The sequence below is a fragment of the Xyrauchen texanus genome, chromosome 22, assembly GCF_025860055.1.
Source record: "Xyrauchen texanus isolate HMW12.3.18 chromosome 22, RBS_HiC_50CHRs, whole genome shotgun sequence".
Taxonomy (NCBI): Eukaryota; Metazoa; Chordata; class Actinopteri; order Cypriniformes; family Catostomidae; genus Xyrauchen; species Xyrauchen texanus.
Window position 1 is genome coordinate 43,480,019 of NC_068297.1, and position 26,040 is coordinate 43,506,058.

Below are 26,040 nucleotides of genomic sequence, written 5' to 3' on the forward strand. Positions count from 1 at the left end.
GGGAGGGAGAAGTTTATAAAAGGGAAAGTGTAAGTTAATGGTGTTGATATGGGTTTAGATGGGTCAGGTTAGGGTAAGTGTAAGGGCGTCCAACTATTGGTCCAATGGCGGCTTCCAACAGCATGGCAGAAGGTCTCCTGCGTGTTCTGTCTTATTGTGCGCATTCATTTTAAGTTATTTAATTCCAATGACATAACTATATTATTCAATTTAAGATCCTCGTTTATTTTATCTGACTCCAATTATAAAAGTTTCTAAGGATATATTAATGTTCTAATCTTAGTTATTATTATTAAATTTGATTTTACATTGAATCATCATATTTAACTCTATTTTATATTGTGCTCGTTCATTCGGATTCCTGTCAGCTTAGAGAGTCTCGCTCGACGTTAGCATGAGATCTCACGGTCACAAATATGCCAGTTTTGGTCATTAAAACAGTAATTGACTAAATACTAATTAGATGGCTGCTCCTGCTTGCCCTTTTATCTACAAGTACTTTGTTTAGTAAACACTTAATTAGAGTAACATTTCTACCCAGAGGTCATGACCACAAAATTTACAAAGATAGACCAACATACCCAAGTTAAAGTAGTTTTATATGATCATGCCATAGTTCCTATGTACACTTAGCTAGAAAATATTACAATAACCAGAGGTTTAGACTTCACCCTATTTAGGCTTGGTCGACACTAAACGGAAATTCTACTAATAAATTCTAAATCCTATCGAGCCTGTACACACTAAGTACACTAGAAATAATGCCTATTAGTTAGTGGGAGCTCTAAAGTCTCAGTCGGTGTGCCCAATGCTCCACTCAGAACCGGCTTTAGTCCGCTGCGAAACTGGTCGAAGATTTGCGGAAACAAGGACTTAACGTAATCTACTAAAGACAATAGTTTCAGAGTAAATCAGAATAAACTCAAATGTACCAATTTATTGACCAGGTAACATAATAAATTAATCAATTCCAATTAGACAGTGATAAGTCAAATTTAGACATTTTATCAAAACCTAAGAGATTCAAATTGCCATTACCTGATATAAACTACACACAGTAAACTGTGTTGGATCGTCTGACTACAGAGAACTATGAACAATGTGTCACATCTCCTTAAATACCCAAACCATGATCAAAGGGAATTTTGGGAGTGGTTAGGTTTGGAAGTCCTGGGGACATACCTCATTAACATACAGGCATACAGAATAGGGACAGACCTCCAGAATTATACAGCATTTGGCAAAGACCTTATAACCTTGCTGTCATTAAGCTTTACAAACCTGGGAGAAAGACCACTATACCAGACACACTGAGACATTTTAAATGATACCAAACATGTTACACTAGTTACATTATTTGTATACATCAGATATGGTCTTTTGTTGCATTACTGGGAGGATGTCCAGCAAGATCAATAAATAAACTTCAATTGGTTCAAAATGCAGCAGCCAGAGTGCTGACAAGAACCAAGAAATATGATCATATTAGCCCCATTTTATCATCGTTACATTGGCTACCTGTTAAATTCCGTATTGATTTTAAAATTCTGTTAACTACGTACAAAGCTTTGAATGGTCTAGCTCCGCAGTACTTAAGTGATCTTCTAACACGCTATATTCCAACACGTTCATTAAGATCGCAAAATTCTGGCCTATTAATAGTTCCTAGAATATCAAAATCCACTAAAGGAGGAAGATCCTTTTCATATTTGGCTCCTAAACTATGGAATAGTCTCCCAAACACTGTTCGAGATGCAGACACACTCTCTCAGTTTAAGTCTAGACTAAAGACTCATCTATTTAGCCAGGCATACACCTAATGTAACAGTGAAACATTGAGCATGATCTCTAACTCGGCAATAAATTAAATGGCATCTACGCTTACATCTTTTTATTTGTTTCCCTGTCTCAACCTCGGGACTCCTATCCTGAGGTCACCAGAACCAGCACCATTCCTGCTTCATGTTGGACTCCACTGCTACATGTCGCAGAATGATGATGACTAAATGAAGCCGGTGCCAGCCAAACATCACTTCAATCTATTATGACGGACTTCAGAGGATCAAATGATGCCAACTCCAACCTGCATCACCTCGGTCTATTTATGGACTACGATCTTGAAATGAAATGCTTAGACTAACTATTGCCAACAAAAGCCTTCATCAGCCAATTAACAAGGACAATTGCATCTATGTGAACTTCTGCAATTAATCAAGATGGACTTCAAAGCCTGTGGTCATTAATCTTACAGTTCAAACACAATCAATGTTTAAACAATGACCCTTAACCCTTACTTAGTTTAATAATTTTAAACCATGATTTGAACTATACACAAGTAATATTTACATTATATTCATGATGTTAGCCCGAGGGGAACTGGCCCCCACAGTAAGTCTGGTTTCTCCCACGGTTATTTTTCTCCATTAATCCACATCTTATGGAGTTTTGTGTTCCTTGCCACAGTCGCCTACAGCTTGCTCACTGGGGTTATTAATACAATTATCATTTAATTATTTTTAAACACTATTAAAAATCGTATTTTATCTAAATTACACAATGATGATTAATCGACTTTATAGACATTAAAGTTTTATCGTCTGTTAATGCTGATATTCTGTAAAGCTGCTTTGAAACTATGTGTGTTGTGAAAGGCGCTATACAAATAAAATTGACTTGACTTGACTTACAGATCTTAGGTGAGATTGAGGTGATTCTGAGCTGAAGGGGAATAGATGAGGAGTAGAGATGAGAAAATGGGACAGATGTGGAAGGGCAACAGTGAGGTGTGAATTTGCAATCTTTACTCGTGGGGTGTGATGCCTCAGGAAGAGTTGCTAGTTGTGAGAAAGTTCATATGTTGATTTTCTCAAAGATCATACATTTGCTCATTGCCTTTGAATGCAAACACATTGGCAACTCATAATAATTTCTGCGTGGTCACTATTAGGCGTTCACGGTGCCAATTCCATTTTGTCACTTTGTATGCATCTGCAGAACACTTAGTCTCACCAGATACATGTAGCAGGTGGATAATTGGGTTTGTCCCTGAATGTGTCTGGTTGAGGTTAGCACATGTGTTCAGTTCATCGAATCCATCAAGGCTTTTTTGGCTTTTTCAGTGGACATGTCATTCCATCATGGAGAAACATCTGCTTCTGGTTGTACCTTCCCTTTGATGATGATCTGACACTTAGAAGAACTCTCTGCCACCTCCAGTGGTGGTCTTCTGAGTCAACCTCAATTAGGTGAAGGAGTTCTCACTGGTAATGCATAAGCACCTGAACAGCATCTTAAATGACCATGTAAAGACTGTACATTTATGAGTTTAGTGTCGTGAGAGGCTATGTGTATGTGAGAGGCGGGCCAGATCTTCAGTGGATTAGTATTTTCAGAATCTTGGCCATTATTTTGTTCCATGATGTGTAGTGATAAAAGTGTGATCTGTGTGTTTAGGAGATGGGTGGAACCTGATCTAGAGCAATTGGTGTTGCACAATTTTGGTTCGGTGCTAAACCGGGAGGCCATACAGCTATTTTTGTTTTTGTAGAGCTGTGAGGTGTGAATGGCCTGTTAGATTTGCTGGTTCTGGTGACCTCAGGATAGGAGTCCCAAGGTTGAGACAGGGAAACAAATAAAAAGATGTAAGCGTAGATGCCATTTAATTTATTGCCGAGTTAGAGATCATGCTCAATGTTTCTGGTTTCTGGTTCCGGCAGACCCAACTAAAGCAGCCTAATTGTGGGTTGGAGGATAAATTAGGTGTATGCCTGGCTAAATAGATGAGTCTTTAGTCTAGACTTAAACTGAGAGAGTGTGTCTGCATCTCGAACAGGGTTTGGGAGACTATTCCATAGTTTAGGAGCCAAATATGAAAAGGATCTTCCTCCTTTAGAGGATTTTGATATTCTAGGAACTATTAATAGGCCAGAATTTTGCGATCTTAATGAACGTGTTGGAATATAGCGTGGTAGAAGATCACTTAAGTACTGATTTTAAAATTAACAGAATTTTAAAATCAATACGGAATTTAACATGTAGCCAATGTAACGATGATAAAATGGGGCTAATATGATCATATTTCTTGGTTCTCATCAGCACTCTGGCTGCTGCATTTTGAACCAATTGAAGTTTATTTATTGATCTTGCTGGACATCCTCCCAGTAATGCATTACAATAATCTAGTCTTGAGGTCATGAACGCATGAATTAGTTTTTTGGCATCAGCAACCGAGAGCATATGCCTTAATTTAGCAATATTTCTTAGGTGGAAGAATGCTGTTCTACAAACATTTGTAATTTGATTTTCAAAGGACAGGTTGGTATCAAATATAACACCTAAGTTCTTCGCTGTTGAAGATGATGTAACAGTACATCCATCTAGAGTCAAATTATATTTTAGTGGCTTATTTTTAGAGTTTTTTGGTCCAATAATTAGAACCTCTGTTTTGTCAGAATTGAGTAGAAGGAAATTTCTGGCCATCCAATCTTTTAATTCATTAATACACTCTGCTAATTTTGAGAATTGTGAAATGTCATCAGGTTTTGAAGAAATATAAAGTTGTGTATCGTCAGCATAGCAGTGGAAACTTATTCCATGATTCCTGATAATATCTCCCAGGGGAAGCATATACATGGAGAAAAGCAGAGGCCCTAAAACTGATCCCTGTGGCACTCCATATTTTACTTTTGTTTGGTTTGACAATTCCTCATTTACATAGACAAAGTGGTAGCGGTCTGCTAAATATGACCTAAACCATGCTAATGCCACTCCACAAATTCCAACATAATTCTCTAGCCTATTCAAGAGAATGTCATGATCTATCGTGTCGAATGCAGCACTAAGATCTAAAAGCACTAGAAGAGAAATGCAGCCGCGATCAGATGATAAGAGCAAGTCATTTGTAACTCTGATGGTCTCTGTACTGTGATGAGGCCTAAATCCTGATTGAAATTCTTCATATATACTATTTCTCTGTAGAAATGAACATATTTGGGAGGATACTACATTTTCTAGTATTTTTGACATAAACGGGAGATTTGAAATCGGTCTATAATTAGCAAGTTCTCCAGGATTAAGTTGTGCCTTCTTAATTAGCGGTTTGATAATTGCCATTTTAAAGTTTCTTGGGACATGTCCTAAGCATAGCGAGGAGTTAATGATATTAAGAAGAGGAGATACCTCTTTTAAGAGCTTAGTTGGTATAGGATCTAACAAACAATTTGTGGCTTTTGATGTTTCGATAAGTTTTGTTAGCTCTTCATGACCTATGATAGGGAAGGATTGAAGTTGCACATGAGGTAAATTATTCGACACTGTTTTCTGAGGTGCTATGACAGATGATTGCATAATTCCAATTTTATTTCTGATTATTTCAATTTTATCTGTGAAGAAATTCATGAAGTCATTACTCTTGAGCTGTGACGTAATATCTGGTTTGGTTGAGGCTTTATTCCTAACCAATTTAGCCACAGTACTGAATAAACATCTAGGATTGTTGTGGTTATTTTCTATGAGTTTACTAAAATATGCTGACCTGGCAGCTTTGAGTGCGTGTTTGGAGCTACAGACACTATCCTTCCATGCAACCTGAAATACTTCTAATTTTGTATTTTTCCACATGCGCTCCATTTTCCGAGCTGCTCTCTTGAGAGCATGAGTGTGATCATTGTACCATGGTGCAGGGCTTATTTCTTTAATTTTCTTTAATAGAAGTGGGGCGACAACATCAAGGGTGCTAGAGAAGACTGCATTTACATTTTTTGTTATTTCATCAAGTTCTTCTGGGCTTTGGGGTTTATTGAGTATATGAGATAGATCTGGAAGAGTATTAGTGAAGCTATCTTTAGTGGTCGAAAGAATAGTTCTACCTGAACGATAGCGTGGTGTAGATTGAGTAACATTAGCTGATTGCAGCATGCAAGAGACGAGGTAATGATCCGAGATGTCATCGCTCTGCTGCAGAATTTCTATATTATCAACATCAACTCCATATGACAGAATTAAATCTAGCGTATGATTATGGCGATGAGTTGGTCCTGTTACATTTTGTCTGACTCCAAGAGAGTTGAGAATATCGATAAATGCTAATCCCAATGTATCATTTTCATTATCTATGTGAATGTTGAAGTCACCAACAATTAAGGCTCTATCTACAGTAACTACAAGATCTGATAAAAAATTTGCAAATTCACTAAGGAAATCTGAATAAGGCCTGGGTGATCTATACACTGTAGCAAGGGTAAAGGACGACAGAGAATTTTTATTTATACTGTATTTGTATTTGACGGTGTCACCTTAAGCATTATTAGTTCAAAAGACTTACATTTATATCCTGTCCTCTGAGTAACACCAAACACTTCACTGTAAATTGTAGCAACACCTCCTCCTCGACCCTTCAGACGAGGCTCATGTTTATAACAATAACCTGGGGGAGTAGATTCATTTAAACTAATATATTCATCCGGTTTAAGCCAGGTTTCAGTCAAACAGAGCGCATCCAATCTATGATCTGTAATCATTTCATTGACAATTAGTGCTTTGGTAGAAAGAGATCTAATGTTTAGTAGCCCTATTTTTATATGATGTACATTTTTAATTTGTTTGTTTTGTTCAAGTTTGACCTTAATCAAGTTTTTTCTAAATTATTTAGTGAGGGTATTGTGTTTCGTAGTTTGTGGAACAGACACAGTCTCTATGAGATATCTAGGTGACACAGTCTCTATGTGTTGTAGTTTATGTGACCTGTGTGACGTCTCAAGGCAGCTAGCAGACCTTCGGATTAACCAGTTTGTCTGCTTCCTGACCTGGGCCCCATTTAGTCAATTAATATCATTATTAAGTCTATGAGCCAAATTACTAGAGAGGAGAGCGGCACCTTCCCTGGAGGGATGGAGTCCATCTCTCTTTAGCAGGTCAGGTCTACCCCAAAAACTTTTCCAATTGTCTATAAATCCTATTTTATTCTGCAGACACCACTCAGACATCCAGCCATTCAGTGACACTAATCTACTATAAACCTCGTCACCACGACGAGCAGGGAGGGGACCAGAGCATATTACAGTGTCTGACATCGTTTTTGCAAATTTGCACACCTCTTTAACATTATCTTTAGTGATCTCTGACTGGCGAAGCCGGACATCGTTAGTGCCGACATGGATAACAATTTAAGAAAATCTACGTTTAGCATTAGCCAGCACTTGTAAATTTGATTTGATGTCAGACGCTCTGGCCCCGAAATGCAATTAACAATAGTGGCTGGAGTCTCTATTTCCACGTTCCTTACAATAGAATCACCGATAACAAGGGCTCTTTCAATATGATTCTCAGTGGGTGTATCACTGAGTGGGGAGAATTTATTGGAAACCCTAACAGGAGCAGGAGAGTGGTGTCGCTTTGCTGAACGAGTATGCCGCCGAGACGTCACCCAAATGCCCTGCTGCAGGGGCTCTATAACCGGAACCAAAGTGTGTGTGTTGCTCTCTGTACTGCCCGCATCCGAAACAGTACCTAACGGCTTCTCTTTCTCACTGACCTCTACTAGCGTTCGGATGCGAGTCTCTAACTCATTAACATTCTCCGTCAGCCTGACTAATTCCTTAAGTTTATCACAAGTGAATCCCTCACTGCTGATGGAGGAGGCTATTTTAAACATGTGACATGCAATGCATGAACAAATAACATGAGCCGATGCCATGACTTACCGCAAATTGTTCATTGTGGGTTGTGGGATTGATTTGAATCCCTCACAAAATTGTTTGTTGTTGGTGGTGGTTGTTCTTGATAAGCGGTGCTTTGAGATCGATGCAATAATCTGTGTACCGCAGAGGAGAAAAAACGGGTGCGCGCTGAAAAATGCAGGCAGTTTAACTGCGATAAAAATAGAACGCGGATGCAGGTGTAGGTGCAGAATATGCGCGCAGTTCAATCCCGATAAGAGAATAATACGGGAAGACCCGATGCGTGCTTAAAAATGGCAGATGTTTAAGGATTAATGGCTACAAACACAGACTCTAGCTAGGTGTCAGCAGCAACCGGTAAAATACACGCAGATGAAACGGGAGAAAAAGCGGAAGAATCTGAAACGTGGTAAAATGACAAAGGATATAACTATGAACGACGCGGTAAAAAGACAAAGGATATAACTATGAACGACTCGGTAAAATGACAAAGGATATAACTATGAACGATGACTATAACGTTGAACGTATGAGAATAAGCAGTGCTAAGCAGGCCACAAACAAACTCTCGTGCAGCGTGCGTGCTGTGCCGTCAGAAACAGGAAGTCCAGTCACAACCACTTTAGTTATTGTTTCATGTCTTTACAAATATACATGTCTAGTATACATCTGCAATGTCATGCATAACCTTTCCCCATCTATGGCCATGCTTGGCCATTATAATATAATGCATATTATAATGTGATTATATATATATAATATAATATATATATATATATATATATATATATATATATATATATATATATATATATATATATATATATATATATATAATATTATATTAAATAGTATAAATTAAAATAATTGTATTACTGGTCTCTGGAGATTTTCTGGAATGAGATATTGGTCATCTCGCTGCTCTTTTGAGAATACATGTCTTTGATTTGGCCCTGTATCAGATGCATGCGCACGTGCATTGTGTGTACAGCAACATGCCAGGCTGAAAGCCTTTGATGGACATGCTGCTGTAAACATCCAATGACTGCAGGTAAATTTTTACATGGGTCAAATTTCTACTCAAGCTGCAGAGCTTTTGCAATTACAATTTGAAATTGAATGCAATTTTCTCATTTTCTTGAGTTAAGATGCCACTAGGTGTATTCTCATGCAAATCTATTTCAATATGAAAAGAGGGCTGGGTAGAGTCAGAGGTGATGCAAGTTGCAAAGAGTGTTCTTAAGTTTTATAGGCCTAATGAAGTTCTTCAGTCTTCTTAAAGTTACTGAAGGCTAATGCTAATTGTTTAAAATTACTAGTAGTCACATGGATTTGTACTCAGTATGGTTTGACTGCAGCTATATGGTAAATAGCACAGTGTGTCATATCAGAGATAGCCGACATAGTAACACATTCAGCTTGAGACTGATGAACAATTTGAAGAGAAACATGATTACAGTTATTTCTAATTTATACAAGCCGAAAAGTCTGGAATGCCCGACGCATTTACAACATCCCAGATAGCAATGAGTCGGCGGGCCGCTGGCGGTGCTCCGGAGGCAGTAGAAGCGGCAGAATGCCGTTATGGCAAACACGTTTGACGGCGCACCACTGGCGGCTGCCGCTTTTGCCGCCTTCCAACTGCCTTCGTTCCGCGGCCGGCCAGCTGGCCATCCGCCGTTCCGCCGCTGTTATATCGAAGGTGGACCTTCCGCGGGTGTCGGAGGCAAACGCTATTTTCGAGCGATCTGCCGCCGTTTATTGTATATATATATATATATATATATATATATATATATATATATATATATATATATATTTAATATTTATAGTATGCAGTTTATCAAGAATAATGAGGGTTTCCAATTAAATTTTGGTTAAAAAAAAAACAAAAAAAAACACTTTTGTAAAAAACACTATTGTAACACTTACAATAATTGTTAATAATATAAAAAGGTCAGCTCTGGGATAAAAAGAATTACCAGTAAACATAAGCAATGAGGATATTTGGTACCAAAGAAAGTGCAGGATACCAAATAAATTGAGTTATAACATCATATTTACAAGTCATTTCTAACAATAGAATAAGTGGTAATAATTTAGAGTAAAGCTCTGGAGTAGAATATACCATTATAACTGCAATGCTGACCTGTGGCACAAGGATTTACAAGCTATATTTAACAATAGAATAACAGTTAAGCATTGTGACATAATGAAGTAGAATATTTGGTACCAGATAATGTGCAATATGAAGTATCAGAGGTATGAAATAGTATTCCCAAGCTATTTTTAATAGAATAGCAGTTAAGCACACTGATGGAATGAAAGTAGAATTTTTGGTACTAGTTAATGTGCAATATCAAATATCAGACATGAAATAGGATTTACAAACTATAATAGAATCATTAAGCACTGACGGAATGAAATAAGCCAGTACTAAAGTCACGGTGAGTAGAATATTTGATACCAGATAATGTGCAGATATCAAGTATTAGATGTATAATTGATTTACAAGCTATATTTAAAAATAGAATAGTTAAGCACTGTAACAATGAAATAAGCAGCAAATTGTATATGAAATAATTGAGATCTTTGGTATCAAAGAATGTGCAGGATAACAGGTATAATATACATTTTGACATTCAACTTACACATGACAACAAGTGGGAACAAATACAATTAACAGCAGAAAATCTGGCTGTAGAGAACACAGCCAATCAGAATGTCTGGAGTGGTTGGTGTCTGCGTGGCGTAGTGGGCTAAGAATCGTTTGGTTACGTATGTAACCTCCGTTCCCCGAGGGAGGGAACGACACGTTGTGTCGGAGAAGCGACACTAGGGGTCTCTCTTGAGCGCCGATATCCACCTCTGATCTATGAAAAAAGGCCAATGAGAGTTGGCAGCCGGTATTTGCATGTCCCGCCCCCGGACATACGGGTATTTAAGCGGCGCAAATACGGGAGTTCATTCAGGATTTTTCTGAGGAGCCGGAAATGGTCCGGCCACAACAGTGGCTCGGTTCAGCGACATGGCGGAGGAAAGACACAACGTGTCGTTCCCTCCCTCAGGGAACGGAGATTACATACGTAACCAAACGTTCCCCTTCTGTCGCTCTCTCCTCGTTGTGTTGGAGAAGCGACACTAGGGGACCCATTCCAATCTTGCCATGTGCTGAACCGTGTACGTGAACCGCCGATACAGAGGCGGGCAGGGATTTCATCCAGTGCCGCGCATCGTCTGTACCTGGCTGCACGTACCCTTCCCCAATGCCCCATAAGAACATCGGAATCCTTCTAGTTACCCTGGGAGGGGAACAAGGCGATGTTTGCCAACTTTTCTCTCTATGTTTCTCGCATAGAGCAATCACGGCCCGGGCCCTTACATGCATATAGGGAAGGGGGTCTTACCCAGACCCTGCGGAGACCACACCTGCCCTTTTTCTTGGGGAGGAAAAGTGGTAGACACGTCACACGGCCGTCTTAGGGCTCATGTGGAAAGTATGGTGCGGTGGTAGATCCAGCCTCGAAAGGGGGGAGTTGCTACAGCACGGCGACCGGGGCAGCTGTAACTGCCTAAGGGAGACACGGGGGTCCGCTCGTAAGGGGACAGAACCGTGGAAATACACACAGGGGGAGTCCGAGCAGGAGGCCTTACCTGTGGAGTACCTATACCAGTACAGGGTAGCCATCAGGGTACCCGCAGTGGCTTGGGTCGGCGAGTTCCTACGCTGAACCGCGGACCCGGAGGGCTGGGAAGGAATCGACCAGGGGCCCGACTCGGAGTGGGGCGCCCTGGGAAGAAGGAAATGGGCGCTGGGCGCAAGCGATCCACCCGGCTGGTCGGTCTACGTGTTACCGAGTTCTACGGGCTCGGACCTGAGAAAACACGAGACGCAACCGACTCAACGCGGAGGTTGTAAAACCTCGCGAAGGTGTTGGGTGTTGCCCAACCCGCGGCTCTACAGATGTCTGCTAGGGAGGTGCCCTTGGCCAGTGCCCACGAGGACGCAACACCCCTTGTTGAGTGAGCTCGGACCCGCAAGGGTAGGGGCACGGCCTGGGTGTGATAAGCCAGTGTGATGGCGTCGACAACCCAGTGGGCGAGCCTCTGTTTGGAGAAGGCATTCCCTTTCTGCCGTCCTCCAAAGCAGACAAAGAGCTGCTCAGAGCGTCTGGTGCTCTGTGTGCGGTCCAGGTAAATGCGTAGGGCGTGCACTGGACATAGCAACGAAAGGGCTGGGTCTGCCTCCTCCCGGGGCAGCGCTTGCAGGTTCACTACCTGATCTCGGAAGGGTGTGGTAGGAAAATTGGGCACATAGCCGGTCGCGGTCTTAGGATCACAGACGTATCTGCCGGACCGAACTCCAGGCAAGTGTCGCTGACAGAGAACGCTTGTAGGTCCCCGACCCTCTTGATAGAGGCGAGCGCGATCAGCAGGGCCATCTTAAGAGAGAGAATTGATTCAAGCGGTTCGAAGGGGGGTCTCTGGAGTCCTGCTAAGACTACCGAGATATCCCAGGAGGGAACTAGGCCTGGCCGGGAGGGATTCAACCTCCGGGCGCCTCTCAGGAACCTGAGGATCAGGTCGTGCTTACCCAAAGACTTGCCGTCTACATGATCGTGGTGGGCGGCAATGGCGGCAACATACACCTTGAGGGTGGACGGGGACAGCCTCCTGTCCAGCCTCTCCTGAAGGAACAGGAGCACTGACTTGATCAGCGATCTCTGCGTGGTCTTCAGTTCGGGAAGAACACCAATCTGCTGAACAAGCGCCACTTTAGGGCGTAAAGGTGCCTGGTAGAGGGGGCTCTGGCTTGGTTGATTGTATTCACAACGGTCGCTGGTAAGCCGGCTAGCTCTTCCGCATCCCGTCCAGGGACCAGACGTGGAGGTTCCAGAGGTCTGGGCGCGGGTGCCAGAGCGTGCCCCGTCCCTGAGAGAGGAGGTCCTTTCTCAGGGGAATTTGCCAGGGAGGAGCTGTCGCGAGAAGTCTGAGTTCCGAGAACCAAGTCCGAGTGGGCCAGTAGGGGGCCACTGACGTGACTTGCTCCTCGTCCTCCCTGACCTTGCACAGCACCGGTGCAAGAAGGCTCACTGGAGGAAATGCGTACTTGTGCAGCCCCGAGGGCCAGCTGTGTGCCAGCGCGTCTGTCCCGAGGGGAGCCTCTGTTCCAGAGCGGGCAGTGGGAGGTTTCCTGGGAGGCAAACAGGTCTACCTGGGCCTTGCCAAACCATTCCCAACTCAGCTGGACCGACTGGGGGTGAAGCCTCCACTCCCCGCCGGGCAGGCGTTGTCGTGGTAGCGCGTCCGCTACGACGTTGAGCTTGCCGGGGATGTGAGTGGCACGCAGCAACTTGAGTCGCTGCTGGCTCCATAGGAGGAGACGGCGGGCGAGTTGTGACATGTGGCGGGAGCGTACGCTGCCTTGGCGGTAAGCAACTCAGGCAATAGATGTGCCAACGCAGCGGGGCCCCTTTCCAATGGCGGTTGTGACCAGAACGCGTTGGGACACCTGCTGCAGGGGCACTCCTGCCCGTAAAAGGCAGAGGTCTGTCCAGGGTCGGAGTGTTTTGAGGCAGGCGGGGGTGATCCTTACCCGATGCGTGCCGTGGTGCCATGCTTGTCTCGGGACTCGAGTCTGGAGCCAGTACTGGAGTGGTCTCATATGCATCAACCCCAGCGGCGCGACCGCCGCGGAGGACGCCATATGCCCCAGGAGCCTCTGGAAAAGTTTTAGAGGGACCACTGTGCCTGGCTTGAAGGAAGCGAGGCAGTCCAGCACCGACTGAGCACGCTCGCTCGTGAGACGTGCTGTCATTGAGACTGAGTCTAACTCCAACCCGAGAAAAGAGATGCTCTGAACCGGAGTGAGCTTGCTCTTTTCCCAGTTGACCTGAAGCCCCAAACGGCTGAGGTGCCGGAGCACCTGGTCTCCGCGGATGCTGGCTACTCGTAGCGGGGCAAGGGCTGCCTCTGCGACCTTAGTGAAGACGCGAGGGGACAGAGACAGGCCGAAGGGGAGGACTTTGTACTGAAACGCCTGGCCGTCGAACGCGAACCGTAAGAAGGGTCGGTGTCGTGGCAGAATTGAGACGTGGAAGTACGCGTCCTTCAGGTCTACCGCTGTGAACCAATCTAGATGCTGAACGCCAGCCAGAATATTTCTCTGCGTGAGCATTTTGAACGGGAGTTTTAACAAGGCCCGATTGAAAACTTGCAGGTCCAGGATTGGTCGTAAGCCACCGCCTTTCTTGGGTACAATGATGTAAGGGCTGTAGAAACCCTTCCTCATTTCGGTTGGAGGGATGGGCTCTACCGCGCCCTTGGCTAAGAGGGTCGTGATTTCCGTGGGTAGGGAACTGGTATGCTCGCCGTGTACTGCGGAAAAGCGGACGCCCCTGAAGGGGGGCTGGAGCCAGGCAAACTGAATTGCGTAACCGAGTCGAATGGTCCGGTGCAGCCAGCGTGATGCGTTGGGAAGCGAAAGCCACACTTCCCAGCTCTGCGCTAGGGGCACCAAAGGGACGAGTATTTTGGACGTACCCGGCAGGGCCTCGCAGCGGGGCGGAACAGGTAGTGCAGCGTTGGGCGGCTTCGTTGCGGCCTGAGGCTGAGGTGCTGAGAATAGACTCAAAGCACTTACCTTGCTCCGCGAACCCGGCAGGGGGCGGGTTCGTGACTGAGGAGGTCTGATGCTGGCGTCCTCTGGACTCGTCTGAACCGGCTGGCCGGGGGACAGTCGTGGGCAGGTGGAAGGCGGGATCGCCGCGTCCGGTGTACCGGGACTGTCGTAATCTGAAAGCAGATTGCCGTGAGAACGGCATTTGCGGGCCAGGTGACCCAGAGGCAAAGGAAATAGCTCTTTTATTGAGAATGTGGGAACCACAGCCCCCATCAAGGGGTGTGGCAAATGAAAAAACAAAGGATTCTCCAACGTCTTTGGCTCTGGGTCAACTGTCTCAGGAAAACTTGGGAGCCTTCCGGGTCCTAGAGGGGGTTCGTGAGACAGGGGGCGTATGCCGCCTGCGGGGTGCTCGACGCTGGGGCTGAGAGCTGGGCCCGGGTTGGGGCAGAGCAGGAGCTGGTTTCTTCGCCGCAGGGGGGCGCCCTCGGCGAGCAGACGGGGCAGGGCCGTAGCGGCAGGTGTGCGGCGGGGCATGATGTGAGAGATGGCCTCCGTCTGCTTCTTCACCGCGGAGAACTGTTGGGCGAAGTCCTCGACGGTGTCGCCGAAAAGGCCAATCTGGGAGACAGGTGCGTCCAGGAAGCGGTTCTTGTCAGCCTCACGCATCTCGACCAGATTGAGCCAGAGATGGCGTTCCTGGACCACTAAGGTGGCCATCGCCCCGTATCCGTGGCGCTCTCCGCCGTCGAGGGTGGTGAGAGTGGAGTGGGTGGCACCTAGACGAGCGGAGAGCGGGGCTCTCCACGTAGACGTCAGCTCATCATGCACCTCCGGGAAAAACGGGACCGGGGGGGATGCGAGGCCGCGAACGGCGCGCTGCCCCCAGGAACCAGTCATCCAACCGTGAAGGCTGTGGGGAGGTTGGAGGGTTCCAATCCAACCCCACGCTCACGGCGGCCCGGGAAAGCATGTCAGACATCTGAGCGTCGGCCTCAGCCTGGGCCTGCTGGCCCAAAGGCGGCAGTCCAGGGGAGTCCTCGGCATCAGACATCACACTCTCCGATGCAGCGGCGAGCTCATCTGCTTCGGGCTCGGGAGGTTAGACAGCCGGGCCATGAGGCGAGCCACTATCGCCGCAGGCGTAGACGGGGACCAGCGAGCATGTCGGGGAACGGGAGGTTCGCGGGGGGCTACCCGGCGAAACTGCACCCACTGCCGCCCCCTTGCAGTGGGAACGTGAGCCATCCACAAACGCCGCCTCAGTGTGATCGCGGCCCAAACACACGAGACAGCGCCTGTGGCCGTCTGAAGCGGAGAGCACTCTACCGCATCCAGGAACAACACAGGGGCGGAAGGGCATCTTGAAAAGACGGCGTCCTGAAAAGGACGTTCAACGCCGCTGTGTTTTGCTCTTTTAGAGAAATTACTCTTTTAATAGGAATTTACTCTTTTAAATACACAATGTGTGTGTGTGTCTGCGCTGTCGAAGCGCTCAGGGGCAACAATGCACGCCGTGCAAAGTAGGAGAAAGCCGCTGTTGTGCGCCGTCAAATCCAACATCATGCAGATCGTCAGAGGAAACAGGAACGTTAGTGGTGTGTAACTCGCAGCAAACTGCAGACAGACCATTGGCTCCGAAGAAATTTTATGAATGAACTCCCGTATATTCGCCGCTTAAATACCCGTATGTCCGGGGGCGGGACATGCAAATACCGGCTGCCAACTCTCATTGGCCTTTTTTCATAGATCAGAGGTGGATATCGGCGCTCAAGAGAGACCCCTAGTGTCGCTTCTCCGACACAACGTGGAGAGAGCGACAGAAGGGGAACACCGGTTTTCCCCGACCTCCAGAATGAGGCAGTGCAAATTGCAAATCTTCAGTGATTCCTCGTGCGCCTGTATAAAAGGACAAACCATCCCATATTCATCCAAGGAGCTGCCCTCAAGGCAGGGTCACGAGAGAAAAAAAAAAGAGCAATTTCCACAGTGAACAGTGTGGATTGGGTGAGTGTGGTCTGACACTTTTAGCAGGCTTTTTTAGGAGTCTTGATGTTACTGACTGCATGATAAAGAAAGGGTTCCAGTTGTCAGTGATGCTGGGGTGTCAGTAGTCAGCCTAGGTTTAAGGGGTCGGCTGAGGGTCCCTCTCAGCTGTGCGGCGCCTTTTTCCACCTTCATGTTCAGATGCTGCTTTCAGGTAACGCGTAACGTTAACCTGGATCGCCTCATCAGTGGCATCCTGGGTTGCCGGGTTCTTCCGGATGGCTCCTGTAGAAAATAAAGATCTGTCATTCCATTTGAATGGCATAAGGTCATACACATCTACTTAAATATAAAAAAAATATCCAACTTACTTTGAACAATGATCTTCAGGAACATGTCTCTAAAACATGCTTTATCCCCTACCGAAGCTGAAAATACAAAAAAACGTGTTACAAATTACATTTCTCTGAAGCTTCTCATAAATTTAAAATGTGATAGGCTGTGGATTCAGACTGTAGAATATGCAGTGTACAATCTTAATTTTACTTTTTAGATTACCCTATGGCATTATAAACGAAATCAGCACACTTACAAATAGGGATGCACCGAAATGAAAATTCTGGGCCGAAACTGAAAATCCAGGATGCACTTGGCCGAAAACCGAAACCGAAACCGGAATTTTTACCTATTTAAAAAAATAAAAAAATGTTGTGTATAATTGTATAATTTGATACTTTTTCATTAATTTCATTAATTTAATTAATCTGAATTGAAAAACTACAAACCAATAAAATAAATCACACTTTTATTGAAAGTAGCACAACAAAATTGGACAAAAAATATATTAAAACTATATTAAATATTATGCTTCTTTCAGTTCCGTAAAAATCTAATTTTACAGATTTTATTAACAATTATCCAAATAATGTAAAGTTTTAGAAAACTATTATATGCACAACAACAGTCAAGTAATGAACTTAGCTAGCATCTTTCAAAAAGTTTCAATATGCAACAGTAATTTTAATTAAAACAACAGGCAGAACACAGAATGGCAGAGGACCTCTATTCCACTGATCTATATAAAACTATAATATATAATTATATATATAGATCAGTGCTCTATTCTGTTTATGTAAACGTATGTACACTTTAAGTGAAAATGATTGTGCAAAACAGCAGTAATTGAACTAAATCCAACCTCAACTGTAAACGACAGATGTATCCTCAAGTGAAGAACAAGTGTAATGTAATTGCTATACACATCATATTGGACCGCTTTCTATTTAACTACAAGTGACAGGTTTCTCTTCAAGAACAAAAGTTGCTAAACTTTCTGACAGTCTCTCCTGTCAGAAAGCTCATCAAGAACATGAGATGCTGCACTGAACAGTCTCTCACTCTCTGTGCTGGTGCTTGGGCAGATAAATACCTGTGCGCAATCCGCGCAAGCAAAGGAAAGCGGTGTTTGTTTATGCGACCGTAGTCAAGGGGATTGTCGCTTCTGGAGTAGTTCAGATAAATACGTCTCAAGTTGTGTTGTAGCTGCGCTAGTTGTGACATTTTCCTGTAGAATCTCTTGCTGTATTCTGTATATATATATCTTGAAAGTTCTGCTGAATAAACACTGCAGATCGCAAATTTGATGTCCTTATCAGAAACTTTGAAGAATTTCCACACCGCTGACATGATCGGCCTTTGTTTGGTAGCGCTGTTGTGGAATTATCTAACAGCTGTGATAAGGGCTACATCGATCCAGATTGAAATCTGAGCACTGAGGGGCGGAGCGAGGAGGTATATATTTTCGGCTCATATTTTCGGCCTTTTTTCTCTTTTTTCACTGAAATTTCGGCCGCCGAAAATTTTCGGCCGAAAATGGCACTTTCGGCACTTTCGGTTTTCGGCCGAAAATTTTCGGCGGCCGAAATTTCAGTGCATCCCTACTTACAAATCGGTGCTGGAGCTCTTTATCCTGCCTCAAACTGTTGTCAAGCAACGCCAAATCTTCCTGGGTGTCTAGGGGAAGTAACAGATCCCTGGCAGGGATAACTCTCCAACAGACACATTGGCACTGAAATGTTGCAGCATAGTGTCCATTTTGTTGTCCATGCTACGCACAACATCGCCAAACTCTCCAAGACATCGCAGCATTAGGGTCTGATCTGCACCTACAGGGGTTCCCAGAATAAAAGAATAAAGTAGTCAGTCCTGGTCCTTCAACTACTAAACTATGACATTTATATCTAGGTCTACTACATGTACAGGTGGCCCCAGTGGGAATTAAACCAACAACCACAGGTGCTGTTTGCAAGTTGTACCTGATTGCCCAGTGTGAGCAAACGCCTTCAACATTGTCCCAACTTGCTTCACTTGCTCTTGAAGTGAGCCGCTGTCACCTGGAAAGTAACAATATATTGATTAGCAATACACTAAATATAATAGTAATATAATAAAACCACAATTATCATACCAGTAACTTTCCCTGTAATTTCTATCCACAGTATGTTATGTATGGCATAGAAGTTCATAATGAAGGACCCTTATGAGAACATCAATTCAATTTAATTTTTTTTCTTTGAAGCACAATATTTGTTTGTAAAAGGGGAGGAAAAAGAAAATAATGGTATACAGATTTTGGTTGATATATCATACTGTACAGTGAAATTTGCTATTGTTATATCCCTACTCACCTGAAGGACGGATAGATCAGGCAAATCTCCAGTCAGGCCTTTGTAGAGTGTGCTCCTTTGTAGAACATAAAACTTTCATGAGTGGGAAGTTGCATATCCACAGGTATTTTAATTCAAACATGCAACATATTGTAATAAATCTACAATATTCAGCCTTTACCTTACACCCTCGGTTGTTGCTCTACACTTTTATTATATTAAATACTTATTTATATAGCTTGCTCACTGTATAATCATGATAGCCTAATACTTATAACACAAGATTGCATCTTAAATGAATGACTGAGTTGAAAACTTGAATAAGAACGCATTTTACCTGGAGGGGACCAGCTAGGGAAACTTACCTGCCAACAATTTTTCATTGAGTTTATCCTTCAAGTCAAAACAAAATAATAATAGCCAACATGGCTGGTCGATTTTGAGTAGAAATCCTTGTATTTCAAAGCGGCTTGCCACCAGCCGGCCGCAGTCCATTAGACGGAGGCAACCGCCAGAGAAAATGAAGCAGTCGGCCCGCCAGCTGTTCGCCGGCGGCATCTCGCAAGAAATGGGTGTGACGAATTCGGCGGCAAACGTTTCATCCCCGCCAGTGGGACGCACCTATAGCCGACAGCTTAGGGTCGGCGGCAAAAAGAAGCTGTGCGGATATTTTTTGCTATCTGGGATCTAATCTAAGTGTTTATTGTAACACTTACAGCAGAAACAGTGTTTAGCACAGTTGCAAATTTAAAAATAGGTTGTCATAGCACTCTTTACTGATTTATAAACTAGTAAAATTTCTGTTGTTACTATGTTTTTTCTTTTTATCACATCACTCTGTTTTGCCCAATCTTGCTTTTCATATGCAAACACATTGACTTGCAATGTTTATATCTCAATCGCTACTTTTTAGTTGTTTACAGTTGCTACCCTCTCATTCTTTTGAAATGTTGCGAGTTCGTTGCAGCAAAGTAAATAAACAGTAGCGACAGTGTTCATTGATTTTATAATGAAAGTTCCAGTTGCAAACCTCCCTTGAATACCAGAATATAACTTTGGATGATGTTATCTCCAGTTTAAGTCTGATCTCTCCTCGTTTGTGCGAACAAATAGATCAATTTGCAGATCAAGAGGTTTCTTTTCTCATATCCTGCTGCTATCTTTTCCCTGATGGACATATGGTTTTGTCTAATATCTTTGGCCCCACCGGATATTTTCGGTCACCAGTCTAACAGTGGGTATTCCGACCTGTTCTACAAAATGTGTCTATATGGGGTGCATCTGTGCTTTCCTTCAACACTTCTAATAGGCAAAAAAGAATAGACTTACCACAGCAAATGAAGATAGAGAAGAAGATCAAACCTCATGTCCTGTGTATAGTTGGAATGGAACTGATTTTCGCGCTGATAAGACGTCACTCTCTTGTTGGAGATCACAGAGGCAGGTCACCACTTTGTAAGGGGGTCCACCTATTGGTCCAATGGCGGCTTCCAACAGCATGGCTGAAGGTCTCCTGCGTGTTCTGTCTTATTGTGTGCGTTCAGTTTAAGTTATTTAATTCCAATTACATAACTATATTATTCATTTTAAGTATATATTAATATTCTAATCTTAGTTATTATTATTAAATTTGATTTTACATTGAATCATCATATTTAACTCTATTTTATATTGTGCTTGTTCATTCGGATTCCTGTCGCTTAGAGAGTCTCGCGCCAGCCGTTAACGCGGATCTCACGGTCACAAATATGCCAGTTTTGGTCATTAAAACAGTAATTGACTAAATACTAATTAGATGGCTGCTCCTGCTTGCCCTTTTATCTACAAGTACTTTGTTTATTAAACATTTAATTAGAGTAACATTTCTACCCAGAGGTCATGACCACTAAATTTACAAAGATAGGCCAACATACCCAAGTTAAAGTAGTTTTATATGATCATGCCATAGTTCCTATGTACACTTAGCTAGAAAATATTACAATAACCAGAGGTTTAGACTTCACCCTATTTAGGCTTGGTCGACACTAAACGGAAATTCCCTATCGAGCCTGTACACACTAAGTACACTAGAAATAATGCCTATTAGTTAGTGGGAGCTCTAAAGTCTCAGTCGGTGTGTCCAATGCTCCACTCAGAACCGGCTTTAGTCCGCTGCTGTTATGTATACCCTGTCTTGTTTCACTGTTGCCCTTTTGTTTGCCATTTTGTCACTTTTGCATTTCTTAGTTTTCACTTTAGTCCCTTATGTAACTCCATAGTCCCCTTGTTAGCGTTCGTGTTTTCTGTCATTGTTTTCACCTGCCCTCATTAGTTTGCCTTTTGCTTCTGTTAATCACCTTGTTATCTTGTTTGAGTTCTGTTCGTTCATTGGCCCCTTTTTTCCCATGTTTATGTATTTATACCCTGTTTCTTTGTTCAGTCCTTGTCTATCGTTGTTTGATGTCAGCCTGGTGTGTGTTTCCTTCCCGAGTCCTCTGTTTGTTTACATCGTGTTTAGTTAGCAGTTTTTTATGTTTGATTTTCCCATTGTGGGTTGTTCCTTTGTGTTTACCTGTTTTTTTAATTAAATAAAGTTTAAACTGCGTTTGGATCCGCATCTCCTCGTCTGCCTCGTTGCTCAAGCGTTACAGAACGATAGAACCACACATGGATCCAGCAGCTATACGGGCCAAATGCCGGCTGCTCAACTTGCGGCAAGAAGACCAGCCTTTGGTAGACCACGCTCTCTACTTTCTCCTCCTGGCGACCTTTACGGACTTCCCGGACTCTGCATTGGTGTTTTTTTTTAAGGACAGCTTAAATCCCTTGCTGAGGGAGCGGGTGCCACAGGCAACGCCCGGCTGCACTCTCCGCGACTACCTGGAGACGACCCTACTAGCGTGCAGCTCACCGCTCCCTGTCACACCAGCCTCACCTGTCAGCGAGCAACCCCCCACGCCAGTGGCTTCTCTTGAACCTGCACAGTCCACTTCGTCCGCCCGGAGGAGGAGGAAAAGACAGGCTTCCGCCTCCCGGCCCACGCCTGCCCCGGTCTGCGCGCCAGAGCCCTTGCCTGCCCCGGTCTGCGCGCCAGAGCCCACGCCTGTCACAGTGAGCGAGCCAGCGGCCACGCATGTCACAGTGAGCGAACCAGCGCCTACGGCCTCTACCGTCAGCGAGCCTGAGCCCTCGTCAACCACGGTCAGCGAGCCTGAGCCCTCGTCAACCACGGTCAGCGAGCCTGAGCCCTCGTCAACCACGGCCAGCGAGCCTGAAGCCACGCTGACCAGGAACAGCATCCCAGCTTCGCCAGTCGCATCAGCCCGGAGGAAGAGGAGAAAGGGAGTGGTCTCTGCACTCCAGCCTCCGCCTGCCGCAGCCCCATGCCCTAAACCCCCCTTGGCTCTGCCCTCAGCGCCCGGCGAACCCAAGCCGGCACATACCACGGTAACCCAGCCAGAGCCTGTAGCCTCAGACGTCAGTGAGCCAGTGCCGATAGCCTCAAACGTCAGTGTGCCAGCGCCTGTAGCCTTGACCGTCCCTGAGCCAGCGCCTGTAGCCTCGACCGTCCCTGAGCCAGCGCCTGTAGCCTCGACCGTCCCTGAGCCAGCGCCTGTAGCCTCGACCGTCCCTGAGCCAGCGCCTGTAGCCTCGACCGTCCCTGAGCCAGCGCCTGTAGCCTCGACCGTCCCTGAGCCAGCGCCTGTAGCCTCGACCGTCCCTGAGCCAGCGCCTGTAGCCTCGACCGTCCCTGAGCCAGCGCCTGTAGCCTCGACCGTCCCTGAGCCAGCGCCTGTAGCCTCGACCGTCCCTGAGCCAGCGCCTGTAGCCAGGACCGTCCAAGAGCCAGCGCCATTGGTCATGCCCGTCCTAGAGCCAGCGCCTCCCGAGCCTTCCAGGGCTCCGCCTCCCGAGCCTTCCAGGGCTCCGCCTCCCGAGCCTTCCAGGGCTCCGCCTCTCGAGCCTACCAGGGCTCTGCCTCCCAAGTCTCTCAAGTCTCTCGAGTCTTCCAGGGCTCCTCCTCCCGAGCTTTCCAGAGCGCCGCCTTCCGAGTTTCCCGAGCTTTCCAGAGCTCCGCCTTCCGAGTTTCCCGAGCTTTCCAGAGCTCCGCCTTCCGAGTTTCCCGAGCTTTCCAGAGCTCCGCCTTCCGAGTTTCCAGAGCTTTCCAGAGCTCCGCCTTCCGAGTTTCCAGAGCTTTCCAGAGCTCCGCCTTCTGAGCTTTCCAGAGCTCCACCTTCTGAGCTTTCCAGAGCTCCGCCTCCTGGGCTTTCCAGAGCCCCACCTTCCGAGCTTCCTGAGCTTTCCAGAACTCCGCCTACCGAGCTTTCCAGAGCTCCGCCCCCCGAGCTTCCCAAGGCTCCATGCCTCTCGAGCCTTCCAGGGCTCCGCCTCTCGAGCCTACCAGGGCTCCGCCCCTCAAGCCTCTCGAGTCTTCCAGGGCTCCGTCTCTCAAGCCTCCCAAGCTTTCCAGAGCTCCGCCCCCCCGAGCTTCCAAGGCTCCATCCCTCACATGCCTCTCGAGCCTTCCAGGGCTCCGCCTCTCAAGCCTCTCGAGCCTACCAGGGCTCCGCCCCTCAAGCCTCCCAGGGCTCCGCCTCTCAAGTCTCTCGAGTCTTCCAGGGCTCCGTCTCTCAAGCCTCCCGAGCTTTCCAGAGCTCCTCCTCCCGAGCCTCCTGGGGCTCCGCCTCTCGGGCCTCCCAGGCCTCCGCCTCTCGAACCTCTCGAGCCTTCCACGGCTCCGCCCCCAGAGCCTCTCGAGCCTCCTGCGGCTCCGCCTCCGGGGCCTCCTGCGGCTCCGCCTCCGGGGCCTCCTGCGGCTCCGACCCCGGAGCCTCCTGCGGCTCCGCTTCCAGAGCCTCCCGAGCCTCCTATGGCTCCGCCTCCCGAGCCTCCTACGGCTCCGCCTCTCGAGCCACTCACGCCTTCGACAGCTCCACCCTCAGAGCCTCCTACGTCTCTGCCCCCAGAGACTCCAGAGCCTTCCTGGTCTCCGTTCCTAAAGCCTCCCACGGTGCCGCCTACCTCGGCTCCGCCTCCTGAGCCTCCTTCAGCTCCACCTCCTGAGCCTCCCTCAGCTCCGCCTTCTGGGCCTTCTGAGCCATCACCTCCCAGGCCACCAAAGCCGGCCTCTATCCTGTGGCCTCCTCCCAGGCCTCCTGACCCGGTCCCTGTCCTGTGGCCTCCTCCCAGGGCTTCTGACCCTGTTCCCGTCCTGTGGCCTCTTCCCAGACCTCCTGACCCAGTCCCAGTCCCGTGGCCTCTTCCCAGGCCCCCTGACCCAGTCCCTGTCCTGTGGCCTCCACCAGGCCTCCTGACCCTGTTCCCGTCCTGAGGCCTCCCCCCTGGCCTCCTGACCCAGTCCCTGTCCAGTGGCCTCCTCCCAGGTCCCCCAAACCTGTCCTTGCCCTGTGGCCAGCTCCCAGGCCTCCTGCACCTACCCTTGCCCGGTGGCCAGCTCCCAGACCATCGAAACCTGTCCCTGCCCGGTCGATACCTCCCTGGCCCCCTAACCCTGTCCCTTTGTGCCCCCAGGGACTGCCTAATGGGCCCCGTGGACTGTCTCATCTCCATTTGTGCCCTCGTGGACTGTCTCATTTCCCCCCTGGACTTCCTGTCTGCCCCTTGCACCTCCATGACCTGCCTGTCTTGCCCTCTGTGCCCCCCTGGTCTGTCTGTCTGCCCATGTGCCCACTTGGACTGTCTGTTTGCCCCTGGTGCCCTCATGTTGTTTTTGTGGGTTTTTGTCTTTTGTTTTTTGTCTTCTAGGATCATCTGGAAGCCGATCCTTTGAGGGGGGGCTCTGTTATGTATACCCTGTCTTGTTTCACTGTTGCCCTTTTGTTTGCCATTTTTGTCACTTTTGCATTTCTTAGTTTTCACTTTAGTCCCTTATGTAACTCCATAGTCCCCTTGTTAGCGTTACGTGTTTTCTGTCATTGTTTTCACCTGCCCTCATTAGTTTGCCTTTTGCTTCTGTTAATCACCTTGTTATCTTGTTTGAGTTCTGTTCGTTCATTGGCCCCTTTTTCCCATGTTTATGTATTTATACCCTGTTTCTTTGTTCAGTCCTTGTCTATCGTTGTTTGATGTCAGACTGGTGTGTGTTTCCTTCCCGAGTCCTCTGTTTGTTTACATCGTGTTTAGTTAGCAGTTTTTTATGTTTGATTTTCCCATTGTGGGTTGTTCCTTTGTGTTTACCTGTTTTTTTAATTAAATAAAGTTTAAACTGCGTTTGGATCCGCATCTCCTCGTCTGCCTCGTTGCTCAAGCATTACAGCTGCAAACCTGGTCAAAGATTTGCGGAAACAAGGACTTAACGTAATCTACTAAAGACAATAGTTTCAGAGTAAATCAGAATAAACTCAAATGTACCAATTTATTGACCAGGTAACATAATAAATTAATCAATTCCAATTAGACAGTGATAAGTCAAATTATCATTTTATTAAAACCTAAGAAATTCAAATTGCCATTACCTGATATAAACTACACACAGTAAACTGTGTTGGATCGTCTGACCACAGAGAACCATGAACAATGTGTCACATCTCCTTAAATACCCAAACCATGATCATAGGGAATTTTGGGAGTGGTTAGGTTTGGAAGTCCTGGGGACATACCTCATTAACATACAGGCATACAGAATAGGGACAGACCTCCAGAATTATACAGCATTTGGCAAAGACCTTATAACCTTGCTGTCATTACGTTTTACACACCTGGGAGAAAGACCACTATACCAGACACACTGAGACATTTTAAATGATACCAAACATGTTACACTAGTTACATTATTTGTATACATCAGGTATGGTCTTTTGTTACATACAGATCTTAGGTGAGATTGAGGTGATTCTGAGCTGAAGGGGAATAGATGAGGAGGAGAGAGGAGAAAATGGGACAGATGTGGAAGGGCAACAGTGAGGTGTGAATTTGCAATCTTTACTCGTGGGGTGTGGTGCCTCAGGAAGAGTTGCTAGTTGTGAGAAAGTTCATATGTTGATTTTCTCAAAGATGATACATTTGCTCATTGCCTTTGAATGCAAACACATTGGCACCCCGCCTTACAGTAAGACATAGCTATAGATCAAGATGATATAGAGCTATAGCT

The 26,040-nt window shown here is 46.0% G+C and overlaps 1 long non-coding RNA gene across 1 annotated transcript; it reads right to left on the minus strand.

Moving 5' to 3' along the window:
- Positions 1 to 18,294: 18,294 nt before the first annotated feature.
- LOC127662141 (uncharacterized) lies at positions 18,295 to 19,559 on the minus strand. The gene is made up of 3 exons (XR_007972857.1): positions 18,972 to 19,559; positions 18,600 to 18,677; positions 18,295 to 18,449 (listed from the first exon to the last, which is right to left on the minus strand). It is a non-coding gene; the product is annotated as an uncharacterized LOC127662141 (long non-coding RNA).
- Between the last annotated feature and the right edge of the window lie 6,481 nt (positions 19,560 to 26,040).